The sequence below is a fragment of the Lissotriton vulgaris genome, chromosome 4_1 (genome assembly GCF_964263255.1).
Source record: "Lissotriton vulgaris chromosome 4_1, aLisVul1.2, whole genome shotgun sequence".
Lineage (NCBI taxonomy): Eukaryota > Metazoa > Chordata > Amphibia > Caudata > Salamandridae > Lissotriton > Lissotriton vulgaris.
Genome location: NC_141691.1, coordinates 271,589,930 through 271,606,530, shown reverse-complemented (window position 1 = coordinate 271,606,530; position 16,601 = coordinate 271,589,930). Strand labels below are relative to the sequence as shown.

The following is a 16,601-nucleotide window of genomic DNA, read 5'->3' as shown; positions in this document are numbered from 1 at the left end:
CATATCCCCTCAAGTCAGGAAATCTTACTCCTGAGTAAAGGACTGACTTTTGTCCAGGAATGGATAACTTTCGATTAATCATATGTATCAGACTGAAATAACTTTTTACAGACAAACCATCTGACATCAACCAATGCTGCTCCCCCTTTCACCTCTCTTGGCCATTCCTCCCACCAGCCACTACTACACTATACTCCCCCCGGAACCCAAAGACTTTGGGTTCCCAGAAGCTGCTCGGCAGGTCATGGGATTAACGCCGACAGATTGCTAGTCGGCATTGTTTATGGTTGGAACTACGACGGTATCTGATCGGCTTCTAACCTCCGACTTTCGTTCTTGATTAATGAAATCATTCTTGGCAAATGCTTTTGCTTTGGTTCATTTTGGGCCGGTCCAAGAACTTCACCTCTTATGGCACAATACGAATGCCCCCAGCCGCTCCTCTTAATCATGGCCCCAGTTCCGAAAACCAACAAAATAGAACCAAAGTCCTATTCCATTATTCTTAGCTGAAGTATTCAGGTGACCGGCCTGCTTTGAACACTCTAATTTTTTTAAAGTAATGCTTTGGACCCCCTAGGCACTCAGTCAAGAGCATCAGGGCGGTGCCGAGAGGCAGGGGCTGGGACAGGCGGTAGCTCGCCTCACGGCAGTAGACCGCCAGCTCGATTCCAAGATCAAACTATGAGCTTTTTGAATGCAACAACAATAAGAAACGCTTTTGGAGTTGGAATTACCATGGCTGCTGGCGCCAGACTTTGCCTCCAATGGATCCTTGTTAAAGGATTTAAAGTGTACTCATTCCAATTACAGGGCCTCAAAAGGGTCCTGTATTGTTATTTTTGGTCACTATCTCCCGAGTCGGGTAATTTGTGCGCCTGCTACCTTCATTAGATGTGGTAACCATTTCTCAGGCTCCCTGCCCTGAATCAAACCCTGATTCCCCGTTACCCGTGGTCACCATGGTAGGCACAAATAGTACCATTGAAAGTTGATAGGGCAGAGATCTGAATGTATTGTCACCATCACAGAGACGTGCGATCGGCCCGAGGTTATCTAGAGTCATCAAACCATCCGGGCAAGCCTGGATTGGTCCTGGTCTGATAAATGCACGCATTGTGGGAGGTCAGCGTTCGCCGGCATGTATTAGCTCTAGAATTACCACAGTTATCCAAGTAACAGATGGCCCGATCAAAGGAACCATAACTGATTTAATGAGCTATTCGCAGTTTCACTGTACCGGCTGTGTGTACTTACACGTGCATGGCTTAATCTTTGAGACAAGCATATGCTACTGGCAGGATCAAAGAGGTAGCCGCACCTTCTAACGGGGTGGGTTTGGGAGCTGTGTGCCCGTCTCTCCAACCGGCAACCTTTGAACCCCCCTCCCTCTCGGGAGCCCGTTAGGGAAAGGAGCCTACCTGCCTGGGCGGGAGGGCTCGCTGGAGGGGTCGAGAGGTGTGGTTGTCCGTGCACCAGTGGGCCCAGCAGTCTCTCCCGGAAGGGAGGGGTGGACCGAGGTGCAGCCTGAGCAAGATGCAGGGGTGCTGAAGCCTGATACTAGGGTTATCCCTCTGAATGGTCATACTGAGCTGCTGCGGAAATGCGCTGGGCGGAGATGGGTTATGGGATGGCATGTGGGGCATATGGATCTGCCGGGCTGCAGCGTCCAAGGGACTGGCACCACCCGACCCCTTCCACTAGGGTCGGGCCACTTGGGGGCATGAGCTGCCGGGGCCTCTCGGCCTTCGCTCTGCCTGGTAGGGTGGAGGTTCTCCCGCCAGATGGCAGGCCCTCGAGATGCACTTAAACGGACTGGGAGTGCCCAATCGATCAGAGAACCGCCGGGCCTCACCAGGAAGTCCGCCCTGCACGGCGGATGCCGACTTCGCATCCCTGCCTGCTCCCGGGGTCAGCAGGCTCGGAGGAAAGACCCATCGGGAAGGGGCTGAGAGGCAGGCGTGGACCCTGCCCCTCAGGGGTCCAGGGCATGCAGACCCGGGTCCTGCATTCCCCTGTCTCAGAATCGCCAGACCTCACGTAGGTCTGACTGACCGTCTCCCTAGTAATCCGGAGGAAAATGACCCCCCTTTCTTGTAATCCATGCGCACTGAGTGACAGAGGGGACCCAAGGCTCGAACATCCCCAAACTCCTGGAGCCCTTGCTGGGATTGGGGAGGCAAATGAGCCCTCATCGGGACTTCCAGGGAAGCCCGGCCATCTGGTCACCCCATTAGAAAGCATTGCACATAACCAGATCGCCGCGGGATAGGTGCAACCAGATGGCTGAGGGGAAAGGTGTGACCATATAGTCCGGCTCGGAGGGCGGCCATCTGGTCGCTCTGTGCCCTAACGAAAGGGTGAGTGGGCTCTGAGGCGTGGGGGGCCAGAGGCCCGGGGCACCAGTTGGGTTTCAGCCATGGGGCAGCGAGGGGGGAGCCAGCGGGCCCTATGTCCCGGGGTCCACTGACACCATGTCAAGCAGGCAAAGAGGGGGAGGTCTGCAGAGGACTGAAGGACCCCCTTCCCGGGCCCTTGGCATAGAAGCAGGCTGGAAAATGGGGACCAGGTCTGCAGCCTTCCTGGGTCCGCAGGACCCCCATCTCGGGTACCCTGCTACACGGCAGGCCCAAGGACGGAACCTGGGGTGGGGATGCTGCCCTCACTGGGGCACTCAGGGCCCCAGACTGAGCTCCTGGGCCCAGCCAAGCAAGGAGGGCTCCCCAGGAATGATGGAACCACGTCTTGAGCCTTTGGCGTAGGGGCACGATAGGGGGACTGGGCCCGCAAGCACCTTGACATGCAGAAGAAGCAGGGGAGGCCTCCCCTGGCAACCAGACCATCGGCTGGCCACACAAAATAGGCTTGCGCACCACAGGGCCCGCAGGAGCCCAGGCCCCAAAATCGGTCACGCTTCCGAACCCAGCCGGACCGTGGAGCGGGGAACCTCCCTGGGCACCTGAGACCCCGGTTCTGGGCAGATGGGCCCTAGGCAGGCCACAGGACGGGGCCTCCCAAACCCCAGACCATGCCAGAAACTCAGGCCTCCGGACCCGGTCCCTGAGTCTCAACCTAGTCAGGCCTGGGGGGATCTGAGAGGCTGCCTGGACTCAAGGGACCACTGTCCTCGGATTTTTTCATAACTCTGTGGAACTCCACATAGTGGCACTATGCGAACTCCACCCAGGATTAGCTTAGACCACTGCAATTGAGGGGTGCATCGCCCCATGATAACGTACAGAGAACATTCTGAGGGGTATGTTCACTAAATTTGCATGCAAAGCAGCCAAGAATTCTGCATTGTTTTGCATGAGAATACAGCCATATGGCAGTCCTCTCCTTTGTCCCTATCCCCGTCACACAATCAGATTGCCAAGAGCTCCACACACACATGTGTACAGTTTAGTATAGTTTTTTAACTGAAAAGGTACCTGTTAGAACTGGAGGTCTCCAGTTGGCAGAGGTAGGTACCACTGTCCAAATAGGGACCCTTGCTTCTAGTCAGGGTAAGGAGGAAAAACTCTTTAGATATCCTCTGCTCACCCCCTTGGTAGCTTGGCACAAGCAGTCAGGCTGATCCAAAAGCATTGTGTAAAGTATTTGTACCAACACTCACAGTAACACAGTGAAAGCACCACAAACTGACTCCACACCAGTTTAGAAAAATAAAGGTATTTATTCTAAACTATACAAGACCAAAACGACAAAAATCCAACATACACAGTTCAAGAATATGGTTGCAAAAGAGTTATTAAGGTTGCAATAAAAGAATCCACAGTTGCGTGAAAAGTTCACAGTTGCGTCGCGTTTTGCTAACAGTACCTTTTAAAAGCAACAAAGTTCCAAAGCAGAAGCTGGTGTAGTGGAAAACAAGCAATGCGTTGCTCCTGAGACCCTGGGGAGGTGATGCGACAACCCCGCTGCAGAAGCGGGCGTGTTGCGATGAATCCGGTCTTTATGGGGAGGAAGGCAGACTTGTATGGATTCCGGTGCATAGGTTCCGTAGGAAGTTTTCTCTCGCAAAAAGGCACGATGCTATGATCTTTGGAGTTGGGACGATCTCCGGGGCCACGATGCGCAGACCAGCGGTGATCTCTCTCTCGCAGCTCCTCAATGCGACGGCTTCTGCGACGACATTCGCAGCAACGTGATGCGGTCCACAAGCAAGCGGTGCGGCGATCTCACCCAGCGACTACAGGGTCTGCGACGACACTCGCAGAGATGGTAATCTTCCCGCACCGGTCTGGTGCATCCCACAAACGAAGGATGCAATGGCTCGGGCAGCGGCAACAGGTGCTGCGACGATCTCGGCCTTTGTAGCGGCGGGAATTTCCTCGCACTGTCGGGGATGCGCTCCACAAGTGAGCAATGCGACAAAACTTGCAGAAAGTCTTTAAAAGTTGGGTTTCCAGCTTCCCAACACAGGTACAACTTCTAGAGGCACCACACATGGGCCACGCACTCCAGGAAGGACAGACCTCTCTCAGTAGAGTTCAGGGAAGCTGGAGGTGAAGTACTTTTGTTCCTGGGACTTCAGAACAAGGAGCCAGCTCTTCTCAGGCCCTTGGATATTCCTTCAAGACAAGGGACACAGCACAAAGCAAAGTCCTTCCCCTCTCTTTGGCAGCAAGGCAACAGCAGGTCATTCCAGCAGAGCAACAGTAGGACCGTCTTCCTTCTTCAGTTTCAGCTTTCTCCTTAGCAGAGGTTCCTTCTTGATTCTAGGATGATCTAATTTTCTGTTGTCAGGGGTCCTGTACTTATACCCCTAAAAGTCTTTGTTCTCTTTGTGCAAGTGGGCCCTGAGCCCGGTCTGAACCAGGTCTGGGTGTTCCTTGAGCACTTTGTTTTCCCGGCTTCTCCTTTCCTTTCAGAATGAGGGGCAGGGTCATCAGTCGCCCAGCAGGTGGTGGAGCCAGCATTGTGGAAGGCAGGCACATCCCTATTCAGGCCCAGGTGCTATCTTCTCCCACCACTCAAGTTGCAAATGAAGTCATTCAGTCCAGGGCTGACCCAGCCAGTCTCTTGGGGGCTCCCCAGCCCCTGTCACTCTCAAACCAGACAGTCAATTCACAAACAGGCCAAGCCACACAGAAAGGTCAGACAAGAGAACAGCAACTTTCTAAAAGTGCTGTTCTCAAACCAAGGAGTTAAAAAGCACCTTTCCTAAAAGATGTGTTATTAAATTCTGAGTTCAGGGATACCAGACGTTTATGTCCTACCTTGCTCCTATGGGAATATATGCTGGTAGCCACTGTAGCCAGCATTCCCCATGATAGCCTTACAATAGTGAAAAACGAAAATGGCTGCCATTCACTACCAGAGCATGTCACCTGCACTAGTACATGCTCTACCTTTCACACACACTGCACCCTGCCCAGGGTGGGACCCTGGGCCTTCCATAGGGGTGACCAATGTGCACAGAAAGGGAAGGGTTAGGCCTGGTCAGTGGGGACAATGATCAGGAGGACATGGCAGTTCACAGACTGCACACAGGCACTGCGGTGGCAGGAATGAGACACCATTTTAGGAATACTCATGTGGGTCTCACAATCAGTGCTGCAGGCCCACTAGTAGCATTTGTCATCACCAGCCCTGGCACACCCATTGCACTTTACTAGGGTCTTCTTGGTGATACAAATATGTCAATCATGTATATCCAATCACAATATCAATTTACACAGGGAGCACTTACACTGATCAGCAGTGGCAGAGTGTCCAAAGCATCTAAACAAGCAAAAACGAAATTCCGCACAGCATCAAAAATACAGGAGGTAGAGGCAAAAAGATAGGGGGAAACTACACCAAGGATGCCAGGTCTAACAGTACTCTTCCAGCACAGAAGACTATGCTTAAAGTAACTTTAAAACTTTTCCTACTTTTAATGTGTGCTGTAAAGTGCAGCACACATGCAAAGTCAGAAAAGAAAGAGCAATAGAAGCATTTCTCCTTGATAGTGCCTTTTCAAAAGCGCATTAATTTCGGATGCAAAACCCTGTCTACTTTATTTTAGTAGCTAAGATTTTGCACCAAAAACCATGGGCGGTTTTCAGGGTAATGCCCATGCCTCACCCATGGAACGCCATCTCGGTGCTAAGTAATGCAAAGCAGCGCTAGGAGCTGTTTTGCGCTACTCTCAAGGTAATTTCCAGCTCAAAAAAAGTTGTGCGCTGGAAAATAAACTGGAAAAATAGAGTTTGTGTTGATTTGCGTCACTTTTGCAAATATACCCCCCAAATATTATAAAACGTATTAACCCGTTGGATGCTGCTGTCGGCCAACGGCCGTCGCGAGCACTACCTCAGTAGTGCTGCGCATGTCTGTTGGCCGATGCCGCCCCGCCCATTTCTTAGAACATTCTGCACTGGCGCGGAACGTTCAAGGCAGCCAACGTGTTAAAACATGACAAAATATTTTAATGTAAAATATTGATTATATTTTTATATATGTATTTTAAATGTAGAATAATATTTAAAAAGTTACAGCATTAATAACTCAATGCTAATTAAAAATACTATTAAAAATAATACAATTATATATCTTAAGTTTGGAATAAAAAAAAACCAAATTAATTAAAAATATATATTAAATACATATATATATATTATATGTTAAAAGTGATGTATATAATGTAATTGCTTATAATAAATAATGTTACATAATTTTTTACATTTATAAAAGGTTAATATAATATTTTACATTATAATAAATAATAGACCATTTTCTAGAATCCAATATCTTAAAGATGCCACATTTAAATTATAAGAGTATTGGGTCTGATTCACAAAGAAATTCATGCATCTGCACGTGTGTATTTAGGGTCAGATTTATCATTATTTAATGCAAGACAACTTGCTGCAAAGCGCTGCGTCAAATGGAGAGAGCAGAAATGTTCCATATTTAAAGACATATGGTACATCCTTACCCTCTCTCCGTCGCTGGAGCAGTGAATTCAGTCTAGCACCAAGCAAGGCACCCTTCAGTCATGTTGTGAGGGTGCTTGCGCTGCAGGCAGGATTTTGTTTGTGCAGGAGGGGACATCTTTTTGCACACAAACAGTCCCTTGGAGGCATTTCCTCTTTCTACATGTGCAGCAGAACAGAGTTAAAATGAGCAGCGTTCCTCTGCTAAGGAGGAGGAGCATCACCCCACTACACTTGGAGCAGTTGAAAGAGAAAAAAGAAAGTGATAATAACGCAGTGTTGTTATCATTTAATTTTTTCTACTGCAGTGGCTCAGCTGGTTGTGTGCGGGTGGAGCTGGGCTCTGTGACGGCAGAGCACTCCAGGGAGAGGTGTGATGGGCACTCTGTAAGTGCGCCTAATGCTTTGGCCGGATGTCTCGGGCAGGCCAAAGCATCATGCATACTTTGGAAGTTCTCCACCCAGGCTGCACCCAAACCTGGGTCAAGAACATGCCCAGGCTCCCACTGTCTGCCTGTGCGACCAACCACGGTGCTCGACCAATCACAATGCTGCATTTCCCCCATTCCACCACCCCCCACCCCATCACTCCCATCCGTTTGCATCCACAACTGGGAAAAAACGAGGAGAGTAAATATATTTCTCTTTTTTGTGCCTCTATTCGGAAGGCATAGCATTGTCATGCATTGTCAGGTTTTCTTGTTTTGATAGATCTAATAATGTGCCAAAATACCTGGGTGGATACATGGATACGCCCTCTCCACCCCCATGTAAGGCGTTTCCAGCGCAGAGTAAAGCAAGGTAGCGACTTGTGCTCCCTGGCATTACTCCCGATTTACCAAGCAAAGCAGAACGCACAAGGTGGCCGTGCATGGCTTGCTAAATTTGTCTGAAGTATTGCATTGTCCTTGTACCTCCCAAGGTGATCTGCTTTAAGGATTGTATTGCCCTTTCGTCACACAGGGTGACACAAGGTCAACACAATTGAATGATAAATATGGGTTCTGAAGTCTTACATCGGTAAAGAGTAGCCAATTTCAGCAATGCATAAACCTTTCCAAGAGTACATCATTTTAGGTGCACTTTTCCTAAAGGTTCTCTTGAAAACATTTGAGCAAAGAAGTTGATCCTATATTTACATATTCTGAGGCAGATTTACAAGCCCCCTGCACCACTTTTGCGTCACTTTTCCCATGTTAAAAATCTCTCAAAAGTGGTGCAAGGGGCTTGTAAATCTGCTCTACTGTCTTTGTGAATCGAGCCCATCGTGTGCATGTTTGTGAATAGGATGTACAGGCCTTCTATAAGCTGTGACTGAATCATTTGCTTGTTCTACCGAGTTCACTATTTTCGTGTTCAATCATATGTAAAGTTTCTGAGCACATAGGATTGAAATGCTGTCATTTAATAAAACTATTTTAAGTAATGCCTGCTTTTTTCATGCATCTTTTCCTTACAAGGAAAGCTATTTCAAATAGATATTGAAATGGTAATGTCTGCAAAGTGCAATCGGTGCTTTTAATTTATATACAGAAATATTTTACTTTAGAAAAGTGCCTGTAGGTGGCAGAAAAGATTCATTAATGGCAAGGCTTTGAACAATGCAATAGATTTGGACAGATGTGTATCGGCATCTGGAAGAAATTTGCATGAGTGAGTATTCGAACACTAAAATCATTTGTGTAGAAAAGAATGCACTTTAATTAGAGATAAAATTAGAAAAAGTACAGGTCCATCCCAATTCTGAAAGAAATAAAATAACATTATTCTTCCCTGCACACAGGACCTACACAGCAATTAGACCTGAAAATGCTGGGGATTGCAATGGATATGCAGTAGCGTCTGATAAATAGATTATTTTTCATACAGTACCATGGTTTTTACACGGCAGAGAATAGTTTGAGTGCATGAACTCTAGCAACCACTTGGAGATTATTAATCTTAATTGTTTAGATCTAAGCATCCTGTTCCAATGTAGCAAAACTATTTAAAATACTAGATTTCAGCTACACAGATAAAAAGGTTACTTTTGAAATACATGATCTAATCAAATATCGCTCTTAGGACTTTTATTTCCCTTATTCTAATTTCATGTATTTTTTACAGTTAATATTGCCTTTCCAGACCCGAATACGACCCTCCAATTAGACAGAGTAGAAGTCATAGCAACATTGTATTTTCCCAAAAAAAGAATGCTTGTATCCACCCGAACTATCCTTCATTGAGATAATTTCCAAGTTAATTAAAATTATTGAAAACATTGAAATGTTGAGCGCTCCATTGAAGACAATGGGGTGCCCCAGGCTTCTAATGGAGCCCCAACCTTCCAATGTTCTCCTTTCAGACCTGTTGCCGCACGGCCTTAATGAGTATTAATTATGGGGGCCAGACCATCGTCAAAATGTTTCGAAGTTAGGTCTTATGGATACAGGCACTGCTCTCTTAACTAAAGCTATCAACTAATCTACAACGCAATTCAGGGCTGGAATGTACCCACATGGACTGCTCTCCTTCCATCTCATCATCAAATCTATGCTAATCTTAACGCATCATGTGTTCGCCATTAAATATTGGTTCAACTCTGAATTTCCAGCCTCTGAAGTGACTGAGTGGTTCTATTTAAGAACTTTAGAATACCTTATTAAATAACTATCATAACATTCTGACAAGGGCCTAGGCTGCAGTCTGCAAACTCTGTTGAGAAGACTTGTTTCTGTGCTCTAGGGAGAGAAGGAGGACGTGCTCGCCTCCCGAGGAGCTGGACTGTGTAACCCTGCAAAAGACCTAGCTGATGGAAGGCCTTTGTGAGGACATCTAGATGAACAGAGCCTGTCCAAGAGCCACACGATCACCTCATACCACTAGCAGGAAAGAAGAAGGGCATCTGGGTCATAGAGATGCTGCACTGCTGGCATTGATATCAGGGTGAGCCTGCAGTTTCCTGAACCCGTCATGTGCATTGAAGGGTATTGGTATCCTTGTTTCTTAGGCCCCTGGAAGAAAGTGAGTTAGTCAAGCTGCTTACCCCAATTGTAGGTTCTGGTTTTGTTAGCAACCACCTTTTTAGCCCTTAGGCATTTAAGTCACAGTCGAGCTTTACTATAAAATAGACCTGTTCCTGGATGGGACTGTTTGCACCAAGAATTGTTGTGGGTGTTCCCAGTCACATGGGTACCTTTCACAAGAAAATATTGACAGCCACTAGCACATCTCTTTTGGACTCATTAGTGGCCGCTATCTCTTTCATCAGTTCAATTATGGCATAGACACAAGATACACCTGCAATATATGTGTAGGTGCAGCATTATACGACGTGTACGAAATAGCAACAACCTTTTCTACATTAACAGAATTGCTTTGCTATGTTCAGTTGGAACATTATGTACACGCAACAACACCAAATTTACATAAGAAAATGTCTATGCATTTATATTTTTGTGCATCACTATATATAGAATGCATTTTCACTCTCGATTTCAGATGTATACATTAATATAGTAGGGTTTTTTTAAAAACTATTTTTCTATGATGTTTAAAAGTGCATTTTCAGATGCATGTTAACTAGACCACAAACTAGATATAAACGCCATCTTGTCCCCCCCCCCTCAAACTTGTCTCCTCACAAACTCTGCAGCAAGCAGTCAAGCTAAGATGTACTGATTTATTTCCAATGTTATTGTTATTCTGCTCTTCATGAACTTTTAGTTAGATCTTGAAACATTTGCCAAAGTCCCTTTGTTAGCTTTCAGTGCCTATTCATTCATGTAACGCATTATAGTTATTGGATCTAGATTTGCTCCAGCATTTCCGGGTGACATTAGCATTGAGGGTGCTGAATAATTATTCAAGAAGTCGGATAGTGCTTGACAGTGAAGGCAATGTAACATTTATTTTTCATGTGCTCCGACTTGCTAACAAAAATTCTTCCTTGGATCACATCATTGTGAGTGTAGTTACTTTAATTTCATATACGAAAATAGTGTATAAAAACCCTTTATTTTAAGGGCTTTCAAGAAACTTTAGAGAAGACTTTTCTGTTCTACTACAGACGCTGTCCGCTACTCTCTTGTTTTTGCTGCCTTCTTGGGACTAGTTTCAGGTTTTTGCATTTTGTGTGTAGCTTCCCATAAGACCCTTCATGACATTGACTCTGTACTGCCGAATTCTGTAGTACAATCTTTTAGCTTTCCATTGATCCGGAACTCAGTTATTTGGATTTATTTAAAATGATATTTTCTGATTTTTTTTATGTTTTAGGAGGATCACTAACGCAGGTCAACTGCCTCATGAAATTGAGGTTTGACACTGTCTCTGATCCAGTAAGTAAGGGCACTCTTACTGAGGTAAAAACAATATCGGGGTACCCCTTCTTGCTTCCACAGCAGCACCATGATTGATGAGTGGTTATCTTGAAGATATACATCTAGTAATCAGGTGATTTTTAACAACATTTCGTAAATTACAGTATTTTTTAGGCCAACATACCTAATGCGCGAGGCTATCGTTAAACGGCTACGTAGCCGATACACAGTGCAAATTAGCAGGTGCCAGGACAATCTCTGATAGCGCTCTGTCAAGTTTTTTCCAGAACTTTCAAGATGTGATGCTGGAAAGCATAGATAGATACACATGTTGATTGTTGATCTTGTGCCACCTCAGCACTTAGTATCCTGCATTGGCTACCCATGGAGAAAATAATTGTATTATTGGGCCACATTTTACTTAATAGGTTAGAAGAGTGGGCAAGAGAAAACAAGAGCCTGATGCCTTCTCAATATGGATTCCAGAAGGGCAGAGGCACTATTGACCAATGCTTAAATTTAAGCTTGATTCAGAAAAGGGGGTGGTGTTCATCACCACCCCCTTTTTTGTATCGTTTTTGGCCACTATAGGTGTGCCAGGGTATACTCAGACATGAGTCCCTTTCTCACTGCACCATCAGGATTCAAGCAAGCCGGGCCGAAGACGGCTGAAATGCCAGAAACCGGTACCCGGTAGCTTGTCTCCTTTCTGGTGAAGAATTGGCTTGGTAGTTTAGTCTGCCCTGTTCCCATGATGCACTGGGCCAGGGACAGACTGATTTGCATATAGCCAGGTTCTGAGCTGGGATGGTGCAGTGAGATAAATAACGGTGATGGATCAAGCCCTGATCTTTGGACTGGGTAAGAGTGGTCTGCTTAATTCAGACACTCTGTTCATCACCACCCCCTTTTCTGTATCGTTTTTGGCCACTATAGGTGTGGCAGGGTATACTCAGACATGAGTCCCTTTCTCACTGCACCATCAGGATTCAAGCAAGCCAGGCCAAAGACGGCTGAAATGCCAGAAACCGGTCCCCGGTAGCTTGTCTCCCTTCTGGTGAAGAATTGGCTTGGTAGTTTAGTCTGCCCTGTTCCCATGATGCACTGGGCCAGGGACAGACTGATTTGCATATAGCCAGGTTCTGAGCTGGGATGGTGCAGTGAGATAAATAATGGTGATGGATCAAGCCCTGATCTTTGGACTGGGTAAGAGTGGTCTGCTTATTTCAGACACTCTGTTCATCACCACCCCCTTTTCTGTATCGTTTTTGGCCACTATAGGTGTGGCAGGGTATACTCACACATGAGTCCCTTTCTCACTGCACCATCAGGATTCAAGCAAGCCGGGCCGAAGACGGCTGAAATGCCAGAAACCGGTCCCCGGTAGCTTGTCTCCTTTCTGGTGAAGAATTGGCTTGGTAGTTTAGTCTGCCCTGTTCCCATGATGCACTGGGCCAGGGACAGACTGATTTGCATATAGCCAGGTTCTGAGCTGGGATGGTGCAGTGAGATAAATAACGGTGATGGATCAAGCCCTGATCTTTGGACTGGGTAAGAGTGGTCTGCTTAATTCAGACACTCTGTTCATCACCACCCCCTTTTCTGTATCGTTTTTGGCCACTATAGGTGTGGCAGGGTATACTCAGACATGAGTCCCTTTCTCACTGCACCATCAGGATTCAAGCAAGCCGGGCCGAAGACGGCTGAAATGCCAGAAACCGGTCCCCGGTAGCTTGTCTCCTTTCTGGTGAAGAATTGGCTTGGTAGTTTAGTCTGCCCTGGTCCCATGATGCACTGGGCCAGGGACAGACTGATTTGCATATAGCCAGGTTCTGAGCTGGGATGGTGCAGTGAGATAAATAACGGTGATGGATCAAGCCCTGATCTTTGGACTGGGTAAGAGTGGTCTGCTTAATTCAGACACTCTGTTCATCACCACCCCCTTTTCTGTATCGTAAATTTAAGCTTGATCATCTCGAAATATACTAGAGCAAAGAAAGGGAATATATACATGGCCTTCATGGTCCTTTCGGCGGCTTTCAACTGCGTAGTCCATTCTAAACTCTGGACAATCATGGCTCTATGGGCACAGACTCCAGGCTGATTATTCTTATTCGGCAAATATATTCACAGGTGACAGCTTTAGTCCACTGTGGAAGGGACAGGGAATACACCAGATCATTTAAAATCATGAGAGGAGTCAGACAAGGCTGCATCCTCTCCCCTTTTTTTATTCTCACTTTATACGATTGGTGTGGAAGGAGCCTTGAAAATGTGCACGCCTGATGTTCCACAGTTTCCCTCAGGTCCATTACTAATCCTGGCCTACGAGCGATGATGCTGTCCTGATAGCGAGGACAGGTGTAGCACTGCAACACCTAATTGACACCTATGTGGTCTTCATGTCATCTATGGATCTTAAGGCCAATGAGTCCAAAACCTTCATCTTAGTGTCAGGACTACCCACTCCAAAAAACATTCCGTTGTTCCACATTGGAACTCGTAAATTAGCTGTTGCGGAGACCTTCCCATACCTAGGGGTTGTTTTTGACACCAGATAAACCAAAACCAGAAAGACGGTACCCAGGCTCTCGTCACCAGCCGACTGGACTACGGAAATGCCCTATACGCAGGTACCACAGCCAAACTTCAGAAACGCCTTCAGCGCATACAGAACTCCTCCGCACGACTCATCCTCGACATCCCCCGCCACAGCCACATATCCGCCCACCTGAGAAACCTGCACAGGCTCCCAGTCAGCAAGAGGATCATGTTCAGGCTGCTTACCCACGCACACAAAGTGCTCCACAACATGGGCCCTGAATACCTCAACAACAGCATCTCGTTCCACACCCCCATCCCCACCCGCCAACTCCGCTCCTCCAGCCTCGCCCTCGCCACCGTCCCATGGATTCGCAGAGCCACCACCGGAGAAAGATCATTCTCCTACCTTGCAGCGAAGACATGGAATTCCCTCCCCGCACACCTACGACTGACCCAGGACCATCTCACCTTCAGGAAACACCTCAAGACCTGGCTGTTCAAGTAGTAGCAGCAATCCCCCTTTCTCCTCAGCGCCTTAAGACCCTCATGGGTGAGTTACGCTCTCTACAAATGTACTGATTGATTGATTGATAAACCTGGTCACACATGGTGCGTAGTAGGGCCCAAACAATAAAGCGCACTATGGAAGTAGTCACTGGTTCCATAAAACAAACAACGCTCAAAACCCCTAACAACAAAAAAAAAAGATCTACAATACTAAAACGATCTTGGCAGTGATCTATGGGGCAGGGGTCTGGAGCACAGCATCAACCGACTCCTTACAGAAGCTGGAGGATGGGTTTTTCAAGAGGATCGCCTCGCTCCCTCTTTCATTTTCAAACCATGTAACTCACTTAGAGCTGGATATGCCCTATGTGTCTGACATTGTGAGAGTAGCCCCAAACACGATCTGGCACTCAATGTGGAATAGTGCACAGTAGATCTTAACCAGTTGTTATATTAAATTGCCTCTCATTTCCCTAGTTGGAGTACGTTAAAACAACTTTCACTTTCACTAGGAGTCCCTGAGCTGTAAGTAAATCCCACCTCATGTTCCAGGTTCCCTAAGAAGAGGTTAAAGGCAATAATTTTGCGAAGCTAGCATAGGAAAAGGAGGAGTCCCAGTAGTTAAAAATAATTGTAAAGACCTATCAATCGATTCAACCAGTAACAGTTGGCAAATACTTTTATCTGGATTCAGTAAGGAACCTGCAGCATAGGTTTACTCTTTTTTGGTTCCGCGTAAACTTAATTCCTCTAATGCTGGGTTTCGCTTCAAAACAGTATGCTCATACTGATTTGATCATCTGCCCATGCGATAATCTATCAGCTCAGTCTGACCTCCACCTTTTCTTCTTTTGTCATTTTTATAAGGAGCAGAGAGCCAGATATATTAAACCTCTTTAATGGGGCATGATTTTAAGCAGTGCTGCGTCGCCCTGTTCTATCTGAAGAAGCTTCATGATCCTTTTGTATGTTTCTGTGTAGCCTCATTCCTTTGAGCTTGTATGCAAAGGAGACATCTATTAGAATTGGAGACCTATGCTAACTAACCCATAGCCTTAAACTTATTTGTCCCCTTGACCATGCTATGAAACTCAGCGCAATAGACTAGAAAAGATAAAGGATCTCCATAACACATGTAACATTGTTAAAGGGTTTTTATGACTTAGGATGATGGTTTCTTTTCTATTTTTATCTGTTTTCAAACCTATGTATCTATGGGGTAATCAGGAACCTAGAGTTCAGCATCTATTCTTTTATTATGCTCCCTGCACAAATAATAGCCATTGAATTGCGTAATTTGCACAGTCCAATCTTATACCCTCATTGTTTTGGGATTTGAACTTGTACATTGTTCCTTTTTTGCCATTTTAAATTGTTTGTTTTTAATAACGCATATGTATTGAACTGTATTGCACTGGGAAGAATGACACTGTATTATATTTTTTAAATGTATACTTTGATGATCTATGTTTTCAAATGATATCGAATAAAGTTATGGAAATGAAAATGAATATTATTTAAGATCTTGCCAATCACCTTTAGAGCCTTTAGAGACTCTGGAACCAAGTATCTGACAGCTAAATTCACTCATTACACCGCGGCTAGGACTCTCAGATCCTCCATAGCGAGCCCTTGGGCATATTATCAAGGGGGTTTATCTCCGCTTTTTTGGCTTTAAAAGCCAAGAAAGCGGAAATAAAATTATCTCCCTATTACCTAGCTGTCGCTAACACCAGTTAGCGACAGCTAGTAGGAGATAGCGACCATCTTGGGCCCCGCTTTGCATGTCAGTGATATTTATCACTAATGACATGCAAAGTGGGTGTGCCAAGATGTTAGCGACTGGAAACAGTCGCTAACATCGCTATCTCCTATTACCAACTTTTGGAGAGATTTGCGCTAAGCGCGTTTATCTCCAAAAGCTAACACCTGCCCCTGAGAAGTTCTTAGCCATGTTATCCAATGGTAGGTGGAACATGGCTAAGAGCATTTGCTCGGTAATGCATGAATATCGCTGACTTTTCAGCGATATTTATGCATTTCGGCCGATTTTTATCGCTTAGGAGATAAACCTTGATAATAGCAAGGTTCCTAAGTGATAAAAATCGCCGCAACTCGGCGATAAAAATATTGCCGCTAAGCCAACATAGCGATAATTATCGCTAGTTGTTTGTAATATGCCCCTATTCGGCCTCCAGCGTTTAGATACAATACCAAAGGAGGGAAGTCCCTTGTAATCTTAGGCACAAAAGCATGGAATCTCATGCCCGTACATCTAAGGGTGATAGAATCAGAGACCCTATTCAGAAAATCACTGAAACCCTGG

At 46.0% G+C, this 16,601-nt stretch overlaps 1 pseudogene; it reads right to left on the bottom strand.

Moving 5' to 3' along the window:
- Positions 1-200: 200 nt before the first annotated feature.
- On the bottom strand, positions 201-1,311 carry LOC147718649 (18S ribosomal RNA; annotated as a pseudogene).
- Between the last annotated feature and the right edge of the window lie 15,290 nt (positions 1,312-16,601).